At 32.1% G+C, this 18,356-nt stretch overlaps 1 protein-coding gene and 1 non-coding gene across 3 annotated transcripts in view; one reads left to right on the forward strand and one right to left on the reverse strand.

The window, feature by feature from the left end:
• The window catches only part of CADM2 (cell adhesion molecule 2), a 1,096,781-nt gene that overhangs the window by 423,834 nt on the left and 654,591 nt on the right, over positions 1-18,356 (forward strand). The gene's annotated exons all lie outside the window — the stretch shown is intronic.
• Positions 16,678-16,784, reverse strand: LOC126026562 (U6 spliceosomal RNA). Its single transcript, XR_007501785.1, has one exon. It is a non-coding gene; the product is annotated as a U6 spliceosomal RNA (small nuclear RNA).

Genomic DNA, 18,356 nt, shown 5'->3' on the forward strand with positions numbered 1-18,356 from the left:
CCTTCCTCCAGTATGTTTCCTGCCACCAATGTCCTCAGATTTCCTCCTGCCCTCCCCCTGCCCTGCCCAGCTATCACATTTTCCTTCTCTCCCACCTGCCTCTATGGCAGATATTTTTCTTCCCTCCAAGTTATTTTTTCTTCCTCTCTTTTTTCCCTAGACATTTTTAACTGAGTTACCCTACTCAAAAAAACCCTTTTACTTTGCTAACCTCAGTTTTGTGGTCAGAGTCCAAGGGATATTTTTTAATCATTCTTTTTGTTTACCACATTTGAATGAGATAATCTAATTTCACCTGTATTCTTCATACTTAACTCTGCTTAGCAGAACTCCTTCCAGTGTTGTCTTTGATGGAGCAAAAGAAAATATTTATTTTTTTTATTACAACTAAGTGGAATACCATGGTTGATATGGGTACACAAAATGAAATGGCATAGATGTCATATTTGTGTGTGTGTGTATCACAATCGGTTGAGTGATCAATCTTGGGGCATATGGATGGTTTCTAATGCTGATGATAGTGAATTGCACTAGTTTGCATAAATATTCCAAAGTAGTAAAATTTTTATGTCAGTTACTTTGGGGTGGAATTTATATATCATATGATAGTTCTATTTTTAATTTTTGTAAAACCTCCATACTGTTTTCTAAAGATGCTCAACTAACTAATAAGATTTCAGTTTCTCTACATACTTAGCAGTGCTTGTTTTTTATTTGTGAACTTCTAGATATAGGTCATGGACACTATTGTAAAGAGATATCTTACTGTTCATGTGATTTACCTTTCCCTGATAATCAATCATGATTAATATTTTATGTGCTATTGACTATCTATAGGCATTATTTGGATAAAGTCTAACATATCCATCTTTTGATAAGTTATATACATTAATATTATATATGTTATGTCATATGAACTATATGTAAATAATTTTCTATTTTATGTAATAAATTTACTCTGATTCATAGAAAAATTAAGCTGATGAAAGTGGATATAATTGTAATAAAAGCATAAATATATATACAAAGATACTCTAATTTATAAAAAAATTAAAGTACCACATATGAATTTAACACACAAACAAATATGAAAAACATATGTTTATGTTTGGGTCATAACATGCGGAATTCAGGGTTTTCTATTGGCTCGATACTTAGGAATCACTCCTGGAAGGTTCAGGGGAGCATATTGGATGCCGGGGATCAAACCCTGGTCGGCCAGGCAAACCGCCCTATCTGATGTGGTATCATTCCAGCTTCGTATTTTCATATTTTTGTTAGAGAACAGTTTGTTTTATTTTATTTTATTTAAATCCGAATTCCTTAACCTCATAAAAATTAAAGGTTTTTATTTAGATTTAAAATTGGGTTATGGTAATCCATAATACCTTCCATTGAAGTAATGTCCACATTTACTTTGTATATTGCATTTTTGTTGCATTTTAATAACAAACAAATATGTTCAGATAATATTTAAATTATTCATATCAAGATATGATGGAGATTTATATGAAAAGACATGTTATATGAGCTTAGAATTATTTCTTTTTAAATTGAAATCTATTTTTTACAGTCTTGGGACTATTGTTCACCCTTCTCTCTCCTCTTTATGTTCTATTCCTCTCTGTTTAATGACTATATTTCTGTAGTCATAATTCAAGAGCATATTTCATTTGTCATATTCTCTTCCTAGTTTTTGTTTATTATGAGTGAGCTCATCTGGCATTTGTCATTCTTCTTCTGAGTTACCTTACTTAGTATGACACTATTCACTTTCATCTGATTTATAGCAAAGGCAGGATTTCCACTTTACTTATAGAAGAGAATTATTCCATTATGAAGATACACCACAGCTTCTTCATCCACTTTTTATGTCATTGGGCCTTTGGATTATATCCAGGTATTGGATATTGGTTATAAATAGTTTAGCAGTGAACATCCTTCTTTTCAATTAATGTTCTTCAATTCTGAGTTAGATGCCAAGGTGTAGGGTCACTGGGGCATATGGTATTTCTATTTTTAATTTTAAAAGAAGTCTCTATACTGCTTTCCATTAAGACTGAACTAGATGATATACCCACCAATAATAGATGAGTTTTTCTTATTTCAGTACAACCTCATCATTGGTTGCTTCTGGACTTTATGGAAGAGATAAGTCTTACTAAAATGAGGAGACATGACATTATCATTTTTATTTGCATTTCACTTATAATAAATGACAACAAATGCTTTTCCTTATGTTATTATATCTTTTGTGGGGACTTGTATAGTTAGCTCATCGACTCACTTTCAATGGGGTTGTAGACTTAAAATTCCTTTATGAGTTTTTGATTGAAGAAATCCTCTTTGTTTTCTATTTAATCTTTTATACCCTTAGCTATTACTTCTCAAGATGTAGATAATAGACTATAAACATTTTAAGAGAATCCATACCCACATTTGAAGCACAGATAAAGTCTAGGAGTTGATAAATTATGATCATTAACAGTGATTTTGAAACATATACCTTTAGCCAATAAAAACTCCACTAACAAAACAAACAAATATCTTTTATAAAAAGGTCAAATATAAGGCCATCTGGAAAAGAGGACAAATAACACTAAATTATGAAGGTAAAAATAGAAATGTGAGCATACTCTAGAAAATGAAATCAGAACTGTGAAGTGGTGAGTCCCAGTCTAGAATCCATTTCTTTAGTGTGATGACCTAGTTCAATGTTTCATTCCATTCACATATAATGCATAGTCAAACATTGACTATGTTTCTCCACAACAGTGTATTTTGTGGAAAAGAGATTTACAAAATTTAGTATTTGAAGTGTTGTATTGGTAACTTAATTTGCCCATCCAGGAGAGATATTTAAAGCCAAAATCTCTTTAGCATGTTAAAGATCACCATAAACAGTGAAGGGGATGATGTTTGGAAAATGGGGAATAACAAGAATGTATTGAGTGCAAGTTTTAATAAAATCTTCACACGTTTGCTAAAACATAAATTCCTGGACAAGGTTGTTCACATCTAGGATGAACAGGAGGCATCTCTTTCTCCAGAGGGAAATAAAGTCTATCCCCTAGTGAGAATTGGCTTGAGTCACTGCTTCTAACTCTGCCATCAAATCACAATCAGTAAATTTCATAGGCAGTTTTCATCCACTGGCTAATGTAGGCTTACTGAAGCAACCACCTTAGATAGATTACTGAGATAGTCTTTCTTTAATGAGTTCAAGCTTAGGGAGATCAATGGAATGAGTCCAATGGAGCACCTGGGAGAAGGATACACAGTATAATATAGGAAAGAACAAGGAGGGAGTAAAAACAAGTTCAACAACAACACTCTCCTTAATTTATTTAGTATGAGGTATCTGGAAATGTTATTCCCCTCTGTCATTTTAAGTCAGTCATGTAGTTCTGATATCATATTGTACTCTTGTTGAATTTTTAATATGGGATACTTGCTGTAAATATTTTTTAAAAATATGTTAAACATATATTTATTGTGTTTATTACTTATTATAAAATAGCATACAATGGGAGTCGGAGCTTCGAGGCAAGGCATCTGCCTCTCCTGTGCTAGCGTAGGATGGACTGTGGTTAGATCCTCTGGCGTCTCATATTGTTCCCCAAGCCAGGAGAGATTTCTGAGTGAATATCCAGGAGTAACCTCTGAGATTCACCAGGTGTGGCCAAAAACAAACAAACAAAAAACAACAAAACAATGCAATAATATTGCTTTAATTTAAATTATCTACTTCTCAGAATGTTGTTGCATTAAGTGTATTATAATACTATTGAAATGTTAAAGGATTTTTATTTACCTGAAGTTGTTGTTTTCTTTATTTCAAGTTACAAACATGGAGATAGAACTGTGGGATTAAGACAATAAAATAATATATAGGCTTTAAAATTCTAAAGTAATAATTAGATGTTTTAGTAAACATTATAATACTAATATATAATAATGCATATACTTATATACATATTTATGTATAATATGTAACATATATATATATATATATATATATATATATATATATATATATATTGCTCAGGAATTACTCTGGCTTTGCACTCAGATTACCATAGGGATATCAGATGGGGTGCTGAGGATTCAACGTGACTTGACCACATGCAAGACTCTTAGTCTATAGTATTTTTTGCATTTTGGGGGAAGCACATAGAGTAATGCTCAAGTTACTATTGGCTCTCCACTCTGGAATTGCTCCTGCTGGTGTTTGGGGATAATATGGTATCATAGAGCTAAAACCTGGATGAGCTGCATGCAAGGAAAATGCCCCAATCACTGTACTGTTGCTCTCGGCCCTGTTAATTAATTTTTCCAATGTAATATAGATAAATAAACACATTTTAAAAAACTATATCATTTAAATATGTTATTAATTTTCTTTTTGTATTGAGTCACACTCAGCATTGTTCTCTGGCTAACTGACTCCTTTCAGTGGTTGGGGAGCAATAGGATAACTGGAGATCAAGCCCATTTTGACTTCCCACAAGACAAGCACCATACCCACTTTATTATCTTTCTATCTTCTGATTCACCACTATTTTAAAAACACTTATTTTATCTCAAAGTGATTCAATTAAATAATTTAATTAATTAAAAATTATTAAAACATGTATACTTTTCCTAAGTAAAAATTTCACACAAGTTAATAAGTCTTTCCCTTTTTATGGCATAAATTCATACTATGAAATTAATACCTAAAATTAAAAAATATAGCTCCCTATATCTTTTGCAATAATATTTGGTATAATTTTTCAGTAATCAGTAAACTACATACTTTCAAATTCTTTAATTTTATTGTTTATGGCCAAAGAAATTTAAATATAGAATCTAAGCACCTGAGCTGGCAAGAGTCTATATATAGTATTTCGCTTTTGTTGGATAAGATCCTTTGATACTTGGTTGCTGAAGAAATTATTAATGGTCTTGAATAAAATCACTTTGCAGATAAGAGGAATCAGAAGAGAAGTAATTTTCTAAGTGAGGAACTGCTCTGAGAATATATTATTTTCTCAACCCCAAAGAAATTTATTGCTTTCTTTGAATAAGTTTCAGCACTATCAAAAATGTAGTTTAATAGAAAGAACTACCTATGTATAAATGTGCAAGCTTACCTACATATGCATATGTGTGCACATGTATGGATATATGTAACTAATATATGCCTCAATTTAGGTATGACAATATTTACTTTACTATGTTCAAAAAAGCAAGAGCTGTACAATTTTAAAAATATACAACTCCATTATATGCTGTTTTTGATTACGGAAAATAGCATTTGCCAGAGTGATTGATGTTTTAGCTATTCCCGTCTTACAATAGCCAGAAAATTCTGGCCAATTAAGGAGAAAAGGGAGAACCATCAATCAAATCAAAATTGACACCTACCCCACCTTCAGCATTAAAGAAGAAACAACACAGGAAAATTATATTGGTCCATCTGTTCCCTTTTTGAAACTATCAAATATTCTGATTTTTCCTTGTATTACTATCACTAAATTTTGGAAACTTTTTTTATCTCAACTTACTCTCAAGTAGATAGCTATTTTAATTAAGGTACTTAATATAGACTTCTGAAGTCATTTAATAAATGAATTTTGCATCCATTCACTGGTGAACTGAAAATAATATATTTCCAATGAAAAAGAGATTTATTCAGATAGAATAAAGAACTCTTCATTTTGGTGTTCTCATTTAAATCTATATTTTGAAATGTCCTATTCTTGGCATTGTGCATCATGAGGTAACACTTGTATCTTTTATATAGTAACTGACTTGATTAATTATTAAAAATATTGTACAAAGTCCAATTTGTGTCCATACGTTTGCCATTTGATATATTTAGGAATTATCAGACTATAAAGGGAGATGATTATTCTAAGAAAATAATACCATCTATAGTATAAAAATTATATTTGAACCAGGCAAGTGTTGAATGACTGAATAACACTACATTAGTGGAATTTACTATTTTCCTAACATAGGAGAAAAGCCTAGGAATATAAAATTGTGGTGCTTAAAATTAAATATATACATATATATTATTAAAAAAAAGCTTTGCAGACTACAGTTATAAGTAGCTAGGCAGACATGGGCCTTGAGAAACTGAAAAAATTTAACACCTCATTAGAGCAATAAAATTAAATAGATATAATGTAACTTTGTATCATCTACTGGATATCTAGAATATATGAGATTTCTGTTACAAATTATGTAAAACACATTAATATGTAATAGAGATAAATTAGTTCAATGTCTATTGTGTTTTTTAATTTTATTCAATGTGTATATTTTATATTATAACAGTCTCATTCTCAAAATTCAGAATATTTTGTCTGTGTACCCTAAAATCCTTTTTAAAGTATTTACAATTAATAAAACATTTTCTGATTCTCCTTAAGAATATGTATATCTCCTCTGAATATGTATTTATGCATATAAAATATTAGATTCACGTAATTCTGTGCAATCAAATGGAAAAACAAAAGGATGTCTTTAAATTTTCAAGGCCAAATATGTAGTATTGTCTAGTCACTTAATATTTCCAAATACTTTGACAATAAGTACATTTTATTTTATTTCGATTTTTCTATTTCATAATTTGCTTCAGACACTTGATAATAATAAAAGGGCAAGTAAGTATGACATTATGCATATTTAAGAATTCTTATAAATGATTAGTTATCTTTATAATTTTATGAATCTATAATTGACATAGTAAATTAAATCTTTGAATATATACATAAACAGGAATAGAATGTTAATATTAAAAATGAAAAATACTTTTCTAACTTTGGAATTATTCCTTTTTATTTCTTGGATAAATATTAACAGCTATACTAAGTAAAAAATTATGGTGGACTCTGATATATAAGTATTTTATGATATATTTTAGTTTGTTTATTTTATTTCCCTTTGGAGAGATTCTGTAATACCAGACTTCTTTTCTTTGTCAAAACCTGTAATATTTATGGTCAAAGCACTCTTAACATTTTTTAAAATTTTCTGAAAAAATGAACCACTCTAAAGACCTCTATTCAACAACCATAATAAAATGCAAATAACAGTTTTTACTGGTCCAATTTTTCAGTGTTTCTACCATTTATTTGGGGCATTAATATTTGATAGTATGTACACATATTTATTTTAATATTATCTTTATTTAAGCAGCTGTATTACAAACATGATTGTAGTTGAGTTTCCGTCATAAAAAAAAATATGTGTTTAAAAGATATAACAGAAGGTGGACTAGTGCAATTGGTACAGTGGGTAGGACACTTTCCTTGCATGTGCTAACACAGTTTTGATCAACTACATTGCATATGGCTTCTCGTGCCTGTCAGAAATGATTCCTGATTGCAAAGCTAGAAGTAACCCCTGATCATCACTGTGGTGAGGATCAATCTCTACCCCAACCCCAAAATAAAGGCATTCCAGAAAGTGCAGAATAATATGTCTATTTAAAAAATAGGTCAGGGTCTACAGCTATTTTAAATTAGGGATGGCACTTGCCTTGCAGGTGGGCAGTGCATATTAGATCTCATTCAACTCATAGACTTTCCCAAGTCCACCAGAAAGGATCCCTGATTTCAAAGAAGACAGGAATAATAATCTAATAATTAATGGCTGTGCCCCACTCAGAACAAAAATTAAAAATATCAGGTCATTCTTATAGGTCAAGAGAAAGTTCAGGGATTACATTACAGATATTACATTGCCTTACACACTACCTGTGTTTGACCCCTGGCAATAAATACAATACTCAAGCACCGCCAATAGTGATCCTTCAGCAGAAATTCACAAATTAGTCCTCAACATTGCAAGGTTTACTCCGAAAACAAAATGCAAAAACTGTTTTTATGGGGCCAGTTAGAGTGTACAGAGGGTAATGTCTATGTCTTGCATGTGGAAGATCTGGGTTTGAGCCCTGATAATTCATATGATCTCCTAAGAGCTGCCACAAGTAATCCCAGAGTGCAAAGCTAGGTGTATACCTTGGGCACTGCTGTTTATGGTTGCCAAAATTAAAATGACTGAGAATAATCAAAATAAATAAGACATATCTTAGTTCAAAGGCAGTTAAGTTGAAAATATTTCAGACCAATTGATTACTTCTGCTAAAATCCTTGTACTCAAATTAAATTTATCAATCATTTTATTTGTATTCAATAATTTGGGAATTCCTAAAACATATAAATTTTCTCTGTTGTTTCTTAATTTTAGATAGTATTGCTGTTAAAAAGCTCAATCATTCTTACTTGAAGTGGAAACATGATAAAAAGAGAAGGAAAATAACTTTAGTTTTGGTATGGGTATATTGAAATATTAAAAATTAATAGACAGGGGCCGGAGAGATAGCATGGAGGTAAGGCGTTTGCCTTTCATGCAGAAGGTCATCGGTTCGAATCCCGGCGTCCCATATGGTCCCCCGTGCTTGCCGGGAGCAATTTCTGAGCATGGAGCCAGGAGTGGCCCCTGAGCACTGCCGGGTGTGACCCAAAAACCACAAAAAAAAAAAAAATTAATAGACAGTTGTTTTAAAGGAGATAAAAAAGCAAAGATAAAGTGGATGGTAACTGATGTGTAACTAACTAGGAAAATGTTTTCTAGAAGAAATTGAACTTAACTCACATCTTCTAGTAAAAGAAGAAATGAGATCAATGACCTGCAATGTGAAACAACTTTCAAACAATTTGGAACTTGTGCTTACTTTTAAATCACATGCTGAAAAGAAAATGAATAGTGTAACTTAACAAGACTGAATGTGTAAATGGGCTATACTGTACTACCTATGGAAATATTGTTTTATATTTAAATATGTAGAAGTGTCTAGTTATAATTGTTAACTAACCAAGTAATTGACCAAAATAGGAAAATCTTCTCATTCTGTTAAAGTCAGGTCAATTGTGTATTTAGTTATGCATTCTTTATATCAAAATATAGTCTACTCAGATCTGTAGATACCACATATTAAGGAAATTTGGTGCATAGTTAGTGATTTATGTTTTTTTGTTTTGTTTTGTTTCTGGTCCATAACCAGCAGCACTCAGGGATTACTCCAGGCTCTTCACTCAGAAATCACTCTTGGCTTATTCAGGGGACCATATGGGATCCCAGGGCTCGAACCTAGGTTGTTTGCATGCAAACCAAACACCTTACCACAGTGCTATTTTCTGGGCCCAATGTTTAACAATTAAATCAATTGCATCAATGCTCTGCAAGAATTACCTCTGCATTAATTTGAAATGTAAAAATAACAGCCTTCAAGTACCTAAAAGTGTCATAAAAGACACTTTCGTTTTACTTTTTTTTCCACAGCTTATTCCTCAATTTATATTAGGGGCCACTCCTGGCATTGCTAAGAGAACCATGTATATACCAGGGAATCAAACCTGAACAGCTATGTGCAAAGTAAGCTTCATATGCCCCCTAATATCTCTCTCATCCCAACCCAATTTTTTAGACATTTCTATCAAATTAATCTTACTGATAAAGAGAAATTAAAAATTATAAATAAAAATGAAATTATTTATATAAGTAATATTCATGCAATATAGTTTAAAATACAATAATAAGGACCTCAGGGTTTTGAAACTGCATTTTAAAAAAATAGTATAAAGGATATGAGTCGGGGTAGCATCATTGCTAGATAGATTTCGTCATGATATTTTAGAGTGATTTTGTAAAAGATTTAAATATCAGTATCTAAAACCAATATCTGGAATATGAGAAAAAAAATGGCAAAAGTTCCATTTACTTACATAGATGGTTCTCCACATGTCTGCTGAAATGACTTTACTAGTATGTGATAACCTGAAGATTTTTATTAGTGTGTTCATAAAACAGTGTGACACAAACTATGTGAATAACAGTTACAATTATTATCAATTTTTAATTTATATTGAGACATAAAAACATTTACCAATATCTTAGATTGTTCACTGGAGTATACAAGATATATTTAATTTGTCTTCTACATGACAGTCTTTAAATATTTCAACAGTTTCTCTGAACCCTCTTAAGTCCTCTCAGCTTTAGACGAACATATACAATCTTAATTCTAAAATGAAGGTCTTTAGTTTATTACACACTTTAACAGCATGCTGTAAGTTTTACAATAATTCTCTAGACAGTTTCTGTTCAGAAATAGAATAAAGTGAAGTTTCTTGTTTTCTTGGGACAAAAGAACTTCTTCTTGTGGACAAAAAGACACATGTATGGCAGAGAGAAAAAAGTTCAATTTTTGATCCACATGCATTCTGATTTTTCTCTTTTGCACCTGTATTCTCATTATATTTTTAACCAAACTCTGTATTTTTGATCAAGATACTTGCCTTAGTTTCCTTAACCTATGTTAAAATAGTTGCCAGCTCTTCCCATCTTCTATTACCCATATTGGCCACATTTTGTTTTGGTTTTAGTGTTAGAAACAAATTATCAACCTTTCAAAGGGATTTTCTATTGAAATACAAAATTCCATTGTAAACAACAGCAACAAAAATATTTAGCTTTTCAAGTTTATGCCTGACTCCACAGCTTACCACCAAGCCTGGTTTCACCATATGGAAGGAGCAGAGATGTGAGGTTGAAAATCTAAAATGTGTAAGTGAAAGACTCCATAGTAAAATGAAAAGCAACAGCTTTGAAGCTTATACAATTCTATGTTTGGGGACTAGTGAGATAGTACAGTAGGTAATGATGACCTGGGTTCAATTCTGGCATCCCATTGTTTTCCCAGAATGATCCATAGTACAAAGCCAGGGCCTGCACATGGGTGTTGCCCAATAACACCTCTCTCAGTTTATGTTTCACTGATGTTTTCTATACTGAAATACCAAAAATTTGTATTTATTATTAAAATACAGAAATAAAGGGAAAGTTAAGTGAATATTTCCAGGGCAAGGAGGCAGCTGAAAAGACAGGAGTTCATGCTTCACATACTGGAACTCTGGGTTCAATGCCTGGCACTAAAAGTTTTCCTAAGGCACTAAGGGATCATTTCACAAGAAATCCATTGGGAGTAGCCCACCATTGCTTGATAATTAAAATTTCAATAATAAATAAATAAATAAATAGAACTTTTCTTTTTAAGCAGACAGTCCTTAATGAACAATTAGCTTGGAATTAAAGAAATTCATTGATCTGGAGGTAGGAGCAATAGTACAGAGTTTAAGGCACTTCTTTGCTTACAGTCTACCTGTGTTTGAACCTTGTCATCCCATAAGGTCCCCGAATACTGCCAGGAATGATCACTAAGCACAGAGCTCTAAACATAGCTAGGTTAGGCACCGAAACAAGCTAGCAAATAAAAACAAATTTATTTATTAAATGAAAGTATTTGGGGCCCAAGTGATAGTACAGCAGTAAAGCGTTTGCCTTGCATGCAGCTGACCCAGGTTCGATTCCATGGCATCCCGTATGGCATCCTATATGGTTCCCCAAGCCTGCCAGAAATTCTGAGCCCATAGCGAGGATTAACCACTGAGGGCTGCTAGGTGTGGCCAAAAATTAGTAAGTACAAAAATTGATCTAAAGAAAACTCAATGGCAAGAACTCTTAGAATTCTCAACTCTGCAAATAACTTAGATGAAAGAGATTGTCAGATTAAAATTGAGATTTAGAAACTTTGGCTGAGATGTTAAATTCTACCTAAACTACATGAGGAAAAAGTAAAGCAACTTCAGAGACAATCAAGTAAGCAAGGAATTCACTGCTTAAAAACAAAGAACAAATTTTTCAAAATGTTTAAAAACATGAACTACATATGACTGTTGGAATATGGCTAAATATTTGGGATGAAAACACTTACTTCGCTTATATTATTTTCCTATGAGATTAAACTAACATTTATTTTCAAGACAGTTGCAAAGTAATTATATTGAGAGAAAGCTCAAATAAAAGATAAAAATGCCAGCACATAAATACAAACAAAATATCTTTAAGTTACATGCTTTTCCTAGCTAACTTTTTGCTTTTGCTAATCCAAGCACCTAAAATATTAGGAATCTTCTAAAACTGTCAACAAGACACCATGTAAGAAGGGTCAAACTAAAAGATGATGTGCTATATATAGTAGCTATTTTACGTTTTATATTCAATGATGATAATGACAAAAAAGATTCATTGATTTCTTTAAGTATTTTAATTTTGTTGTAATTTCAAGAGCTTTATTAGATTTTAACTTCCCATCTCATGCAGATTTTATATTGCTTGGAGTGTTTTTATGTGAATTAAATGACATTACACTCTTTAAATTTTAACACTGTAATATCTTAGTACATAATAAACTGTGATATTGAGTGGAAAGCACATTGGACCAAACATTTTAGTGAGAAACACACAAGTTATTTATATCTTCTTTCTCCAGGGCAGTTTTACTTGTACCTAAAATTTTACACTAGTTATGCTGTATATCAGAATACTATCTGCTCGCTTATCTTGAAACTCATTTATAGAAGAAAAATAACTAGCTTTGGCTATCACATTCATTGATTGGCCATCTGAATCCTTTATGACTTAGAGTTTGTAACAAAACAGAAATATCTTTGGAAGGAATGCTCATCGTGATAATTGGTGCAAACTAGTGCATTTAAATATTTTAATTAATAACTACTATAAGACCATGGAATTCATACTAATCAATTAATATACATAAATATATTCATTTATTATGTAGCCATACTTTGTTTATTTTAATATTTAAAATATTCTAAATCAGCAACATATTTCTATCATGCTTTACCACAGTCACCAATGTTTACTTCAGCTAAAAAATTGCTGAGATCAAGGTCAGACAGAGAGTACATTGGATTTCCAAAGCCATACCAGGTCATGATCTCACAACTCAGAGCTAGGAGTAAGCCTTGAGTACTGCTGGGTGTTATCCACGATCAAAAAAGTGCTGATGGCAATTGTCTTAGTTGATATAAAATGGCAATATTGCATATGTAGGAGCTGGAAAGAGTACATCTGGTAGAGCATTCACCAAGCAGGATTTGGTTTAATCCCTCACACCCCATCTAGTCTCCATGCCCCACCAGGAATGATCCTTGATTTTGAGCCAGGAGTAAGACCTGAGCACCCCCATATGTGGTTCAAAAAAAACCCAAAAACATAAAATTTAATAAAAAGGAATGTGTATGCATCTGCTTCAAAAAAGTCATTAAAAATTGCATCTGTTGGGTCAAGTGAATTATATATTGAGAGCAAACAGCACTTTTACAATGCATTATACTAAATGAGATATAAAATATACTTAAGCATATATAAACATAATTTTTAACATGGAGGTGAATGAGAATAAACAATTTTAGAGTTTTTGAAACATATTATATATGCAGATATATATATATATATATATATATATATATATATATATATATATATATATATATGTAGAGAGAGAGAGAGAGAACAGAATGGGGGGACAGAGAAAGCAGAAAGCAAGAAACTCTACCCTTAGTTTATTACCTTCGACGATTTGTTTTATTTAGTTTATAATCAACATTTCTTTTTTGTTTGTTTTGTTTTGTTTTTGGGTCACACTCAGGGGTTACTTCTGGCTATGTGCTCAAAAATTGCTCCTGGCTGGGAGGACCATATGGGACTCCGGGGGATCGAACTGCGGTCCGTCCTAGGCTAGCGCTTGAAAGGCAGATGCCTTACCTCTAGAGCCACCACTCCAGCCCCTATAATGAACAATTCTTGGGATTTTTTTTTTTTGTTTGCTTTTGTTTTTGTTTTTAGGCCACACCTGGCGACGCTCAGGGATTACTTCTGGCTCTGGACTCAGAAATCACTCCAGGCAAACTCAGAGGACCATATGGGATGCCGGGAATTGAACTTGGGACTGTTCCAGGTCTACCGGGAGCCAAGCAAATGCCCCATTGCTGTGCTATCACTTTGGACCCAAATCCTTGAAATTTTAGAATTTTAAAAGATTCAAGATTTTACTTTGAGAATTATAAATACCATTAATAAATAATTTACACTAAAGGCTGAAGTGACAATACTTTCGTAGGATGTTTTCCTTGCAACATAGTGAACTTGGGTTAAATAAGAGACAGAACAAAGACCTGAGTAACACAGGTGTCTTCTTAAAACAAAAACAAAAACAAAAACAAAATCACACACAAAAAAAATCGAACAAACAAAAAAAATCATATTTTTTCTTTTTTCCATCTTCCTATTCCTCCTTCTGTATAGCATTCTTTCTTAAATGTGAATAAATTGTTTATCTCTGTTAAGTCTTGTGATCTAAAGACAGTTTTAATTATTACTTAGAGATTTATATTTTTGAGGAGCTTCAGCAGTGCAATCATTTAGCATACTGTACTTATATGAAAGTACGTGCACATTTATCTATTTTGATGGTGTGTGACAAGATGATGCCTTCTGTTTTTCCTAATAATATCTTTATTTAAACACCATGGAAACAAACATGTTTGTAGTTGGGTTTCAGTCAGATAATGCCTTCTTCATGAGGTAATCAGTTATGGAATTATAAGTGGAAAGTTTTACCAAACTCTTTCTTTGGAAAAAGAAAAGAGAACAGTGAGGAAGTATATTTTCATTGTATTTTCTGGAAAAATGCTCAATATTCTAGTTGTTAATTTTTAAATATAATTTTAAATTTTCCTAAATATTTTATAAACTGAATTATTATAGTTTTAGGTAAAATCAAACTTAAAAACAGTTCAAGTAAAGGGAATATTTTATTTCTACTACAAGTCACAACTAATTAAATTAAATAGTTAAGGAGTAGAAAAAATACCAATCATTTAAAGTTATGGTATTAATAGCTTCTCTTCATATTGCCCTGAATTTCTATGATATGAATGTTACAAATGTAAGAATCTGCTGCTTAGTATCAACTGTGTTTGTTTAATTATTCTGGGTAAACTCTTTGATAAATTTTAATTTTATTTATTTATTTATTTATTTATTTATTTATTTATTTATTTATTTATTTATTTTGTTTTTTGGGCCATACCCAGCGATGCTCAGGGGTTACTCCTGGCTATCTGTTCAGAAATAGCTCCTGGCAGGCACAGGGGACCATATGGGACACCGGGATTCGAACCAACCACCTTTGGTCCTGGATCGGCTGCTTGCAAGGCAAATGCCGCTGTCCTATATCTCCGGGCTCTAAATTTTAATTTTTAATGTTCATTATATAGCTAAAAACCAAGCAAAAATAGATTTGACAAATATTTGAACGATTTAAAAGTTACTTGGAAATGTAAGTATATTATGTTGAAAATGCATTATGTCTGACAGAATTATTGGGTGCAAGGAATGTATATATCTGCCATGACAAATTATCATAAGGTAGAAATGAATTTAAGAAATAGCTAATTGTTGCAGAGTTCTTAATGCAAATGATCAGACATTTCCCACAGTTAAATGCATAAAGTAAGAGAACTCGAGAGACAAATTAGCTATTTAAGTGTTTCCATTACTTACTCTGAAAGGTTTCAGAGAATATAGCATCCACCTTGAAACCCTTTAATAATATTTTTTCCTGAAAATGTCTTCATATTTTATGCTATACGAGCTAGCTTTGGTAACTTAACCTAGAATTATTGATTGGTAATAATATAAATAATTGAACTGAGTCATTACTCTGTTCTTAACATGGTGCTAAGAGGGTACTATCATTGAATCATTTTGGCTTAGAGCACAGCTATCATTATTTTGGATTGCAGCAAAAGCAATTGAAAGTCAAAAATATCTAACCATCTATGGTGACCTCTACTGGTGGAAGAATAATTTAAACTTCTCTTAGTCAAATTTCAGATCCTCTGTGAATTAGCTTCTCTAACTCTATTTCTTTAGCTATTTCAGAATTTTTTCTTCTGATATATGTTGTCCTAATCCAAAAGTAATTATTTAACTAATATTTCTGTAAACATTGAAAGCTTTTTTTATCCTGAGTTTATATGAAAAGCCTCAATTTTCTAAAAGAAAGAAATTCTATAACATTACTGTCAATGTTATGTACAGATTGAAACAATAAATATACATATTGCACAATAAGAAATAAACATTGTTATGTATACAAAAAGAGACACAGGCTTTTAAAATAATTATTGTTAACATTAAAATATTGTAAACCTAAAATGCAATCATAATAGCATTGTAACGTTGTTATTCACAGTAATTTAATAAAAATAATTGCATGGTGATTCAGTTGAATAAAGAATGTAAAAAATGATGAAAATTTTTTTTAAAGATTTGATTTTCAGTTATAATTCAAAAGACAAATTTTATTATTGGTTTTATGTAACTGTTAAATATATTTATTGCATAAACAGAACACCTACATTTGACAACTTCATTCTCCCATATTATTGTTCTAAGGATTTTTGTTATCATTATTTTGCTTTTTGGATAATGCTTGGTGGTGCTTAGAGTTTTCTTCTGGCTTTGTGCTCAAAGGCCATTCCTGATGGTTCTCTGAGAACCATGTGTAAAGCTGAGGATAGAGATTGGGTCATTTAAGTGCCTTAACTACTTTACTTTCTCTTCCTAACCTGTTCTAAGGCTTTTTTAAAAAATAAAATCAGTTCCTTTCCTTTTGAGAATACTAGAAATTTGTATATAGCATAACATTATTTTAAGAAGTCCCTGTAAAATATTCTTTTTTTTTTTAAAAAAAATATGGAACGCTTCACGAATTTGCGTGTCATCCTTGTGCAGGGGCCATGCTAATCTTCTCTGTATCGTTCCAATTTTAGTATATGTGCTGCCGAAGCGAGCACCCTGTAAAATATTCTTAGATGGCTTGAGAGAAATGTTAGCAGGCTAGTGTATGCTGAAGTCCTGGGTTCTGTACTAAGTATTGCATAGTTCATGGAGCATAACTGGGCATGACCTGGAAGCACTGAGTCAGGACTAACTCCAATGCCTAGCTGGATGTGGCTTCACACAAAAATTAATACTCAGTAAAGTCTGACATTTCTGTTACTGAATGATAACTAACTGTTCAGTTCATCTCATTTCCATTTCAAAGTATATCTAAGATAGAATTAAAAAAGTAAATTCAGCTAAAAAAAAAAAAACTTGCCAGCCATTTTGTTTTATTTTCTTTTAAATATCAGAACCCTGATTTGTAACAACCTCTTGACTTACATGCTTTTATCTTTCTTTTGTATTTCAATCCCACATCTTTTCATCCTGCGATATATTCAGTAGTCTGAAGCCACTTTTTAATTTAAATCAAAACCTGATCTAGCATTTCCTTTTAAAATACTTATTTCTTTTGGGGTGGTTGAGTTATTGCTGGCTTTGTTCAGAGCTTACTCCTGACTCTGTGACCAGGCATCACATGTGGCAGTAGTTGGGGGACTGATTATATGTGATTCTAGTTATTTTAATTTAATTTTTTTGTTTGTTTTTTGTTTTTTTGGAGGGGGCCACACCCACAGTGCTCAGGGGTTACTCCTGGCTGTCTGCTCAGAAATAGCTCCTGGCAGGCACGGGGCCATATGGGACACCGGGATTCGAACCAACCACCTTTAGTCCTGGATCGGCTGCTTGCAAGGCAAACGCCGGTGTGCTATCTCTTCGGGTCCTTAATTTAATATTTTTATTTTATTTGTTGATTTATTTATTTATTTATTTTGGCTTGGTGGTCACACCCAGCTGCACTTAGGGGTTACACCTTGCTCTGTGTTCAGAAATCTCTCCTAGCAGTCTCGGAGGTGGGGGTACCATATAGAATGCCAAAATCAAACCCAGGTCTGTCCCTGGTCAGCCGCATTCAAGGCAAATGCCCTACAATTGTGCTATCACTCAGGCCCCTTTAATTGTTTATTTTAATGTTTTATTTTTTCCTTGTAAAGTCAGTTGTTGCTATGCTTTATATCCCTTGAACTCATTTTGTTCCCTTTATACAACTTAGCTTAATGTTGTGTTGATTTTCATGTCAGCATACACAATCTATTGACTTTCTTGCTTTCTTTCTGTTTTTTCACAGATTTTACATCTTTTCTCTACGAAAGTTTACACAAGTGTTCAAATCAATTTGGAATACACTTCATTTGTCCTAAGTTTTTGTTAGTGAATTTCCAAATATCTAAAGAAAATGATAGAGATTTCTTTTATTTTTTTTTCTGTAAATAATCCTGTCTGCTCTGCTCGTTCCTTCCTAGATTCCAGAAAGGTAGTGATTAAAACAATATGCTAAAAGAGTTTCTGGAAAAGTATGTAATCAGTTGTTCTACCTTGTCCTCAAATAAAGATGTGAAGAAATAATGAATAGAAATTTCGTGAAAAATTGAGATGGTAGGATTGAAGTGCAAAACTGAAATATTGAGGTATTTTTAGCAAGA

The sequence above is a fragment of the Suncus etruscus genome, chromosome 13 (assembly GCF_024139225.1).
Source record: "Suncus etruscus isolate mSunEtr1 chromosome 13, mSunEtr1.pri.cur, whole genome shotgun sequence".
In the NCBI taxonomy this organism is placed as follows: domain Eukaryota; kingdom Metazoa; phylum Chordata; class Mammalia; order Eulipotyphla; family Soricidae; genus Suncus; species Suncus etruscus.